This window comes from Apis dorsata, unplaced genomic scaffold (genome assembly GCF_000469605.1).
Source record: "Apis dorsata unplaced genomic scaffold, Apis dorsata 1.3 scaffold_499, whole genome shotgun sequence".
Classification (NCBI taxonomy): Eukaryota; Metazoa; Arthropoda; class Insecta; order Hymenoptera; family Apidae; genus Apis; species Apis dorsata.
Window position 1 is genome coordinate 381,111 of NW_006263730.1, and position 2,534 is coordinate 383,644.

Below are 2,534 nucleotides of genomic sequence, written 5' to 3' on the forward strand. Positions count from 1 at the left end.
TAATAATAAAGAGAAAATCGCGATTGTTTTCGAAATCTATTTCAGAAATTAGTCTGTCGAGTCTCTTTTTCAACTTTCCATATAGATTCAAATCTAACCGATTCATGTTCAAACACATTAACATCAAAAATTAATCCAATCTAACCAAAAAAACAATCAAATTGATTAGTTTCAAATTTTTGTTTTTGTTATTATTAAAAAATCAAAGATCACATTTATAATTTATTCGTAAAAATTTAGAAAGCATTTCAACGAAGATTTATCGAAAAAAAAATATTAAGAATCGATAAATTATATATATATATACCAGTCATAGGTTGAGCTATCATTAGAAAAGTCGAAACATCGTGCAGAAATCGGTCTCCTCTCGTTCGACTTCCCCTCGAAACCCACTCTCGCGACGTTCCATCGTCACAATGCTCGTGAGATCTATCGCGGTCATCGATCTCTTCCTGTCCTTTCTCATTGTGTGTGGAAAACTTTGACGTCACTCACGTTGGTTGCCTTGGTATCAAAGCTCAGTCGCAACTAAACTCCACAGAGAGAGAGAGAGCGAGAATCCCATCCTCTACTCTATTTATCAAAATAGGGTATACTCAAGCTCCGTGGAATCGCACAACCGATTCTCTTACACCATACGAATTCCCCGAATTATCCTCTTTCGATTCGAGAGGTGCTCGAGATGTTTGCCCGTGTTTCTGTAAAGAAACAAGAAGACGGTTCGTTAGACGAAATAAAAGAAGGAAATAAAAAGAGGAACGAAAGTAAGTCTCGCTTGTCATCCGGATGGGCGGGCGGCAAGAGTCTACGAGATAATGCAAGAGGAATGAAGAACGGTATGACCAATCGCCAGATAAATGGGAATACGTGTATCTCGCGTGTTTTGTTTGAGAAACAGCGCATTTGCTATCGAGTCACGCGGGGCCGACGTTTGTACTAGATAAAAACGGCCGGACGAAGTCGAATGAACGATAATTAATTCCGTGCGATCGATCGACTTTTCCTCGTATTTTCTTTATGGTCCATGATGGATACGAGAAAACGTATTGACTCTCGTTTCTTGATTTCTGGAAGAATCGACAAAAGTATGTTGCTTTTTAATATATTGATTTTTTTTTTTTTGTGAAAATTATTATTTACACGATCTTCTTTGATAATTTCTGAGATTATGTTCGTGTTAAAATAGATTTCGTATCTTTCCATATATTTTTCACTCTTCCTACGTTGATTACTGATAATTAAAAATACGCGTGAAATAACTGTATTATATTTAAATATCATCAAGCGTTTTCTTAACGACACAAAGAATCATGGCTTACATCGGTAATATCAGAAATTGATTCGGTGTTTTGATGAAATTATTTTAATCAATTATTTATTTGAGAAGAAATCGTACAACCTATTCAAAGAGTCATAATCAATTTAAACGAAAAATCACTAATTTTCTTACGCGTAAAAAACGGACGGAAGAAAGTTTATTCTGGTTAAATGAACGCCGAGTTCTAACCAATCGCTTTATTAAACGTTGACTCCGTATCTCGGATAAATTGCAGGGAAGAAGTTGCAGGGAAGAAGTCGGAGGAAGAAACGAAAATCAGAGCGGCAAAGTTTCGTAAAAGTAAGGAAGGAAAGCGAAATCTCTCCGCTCGGTTTATCCCGGGGAAACGATTCGGCCATTTTGGAGAACGCGCGGTTGAAATAATTTACGAGTTATTTGAAATCCTCGCGTTAGAAGATTCAAACTGTATATATTCCAACCACTCCGGTAAAGCCGTCCATTCTAAATTATACCAAACTAAAGTTTCTCTAGATTCTAGAACTTTGAGAAATAAGGTAATTTGTTACCGGCATTGTGACTGACAATGAATCGTATAATACCATCTCGCTGTCTTTGAACAAATCACTATCACGAACATTTATCAATTTTCGTAATATTACGAAATATAATATTACGAGGACAATTTATTTGACTTTCGATACTTCATTTTTATTTCTTCATCCATTCTTCAATTTCTAATTTCAACAATTTATCATACACCTCTACACCTCTATTCTTATAATTATTATCTTATCTCGATTATTTATATTTCGTATTTATTTTTTTTAACAAAGCCAATTACGCTATCGATCGATCGATCGTTTTAATCGAAAAATCCAAAGAGTATTAAATAATTCGACACTCTATCTAAGAAACTTTTTTTATCCGATGTCAGACGAGAAAGGAGATAAAAACCGATTGTGCACCTCTCTATTGTCTCTCCCAACGCTTTGTTCGACCGCTTTGTTTCGCGGCCACGCGTCTTCTCATCTTTATTCCACTTGGACAAATCGCGCTTTCGCGGCAACGTTCACCCGTTAACGAGGCGAACGAATCCACGTCTGAAAATTCCTACCGTTGCCTATGAAGCTTTCTAGATAAGGCGGCGTTGATCATTTTTATCCGCGCGCGGAATGTTCAACGGCCCAAAGCGGCGAATTTCGCCGTGGAGCGATGGCGAGCCGTGCTAAAAGTATACACCCAGGCGCGCGCGCTC

The 2,534-nt window shown here is 37.2% G+C and overlaps 1 protein-coding gene across 1 annotated transcript in view; it reads left to right on the forward strand.

Moving 5' to 3' along the window:
• LOC102679297 (PHD finger protein rhinoceros) overlaps positions 1 to 2,534 on the forward strand; it is a 36,547-nt gene that overhangs the window by 390 nt on the left and 33,623 nt on the right.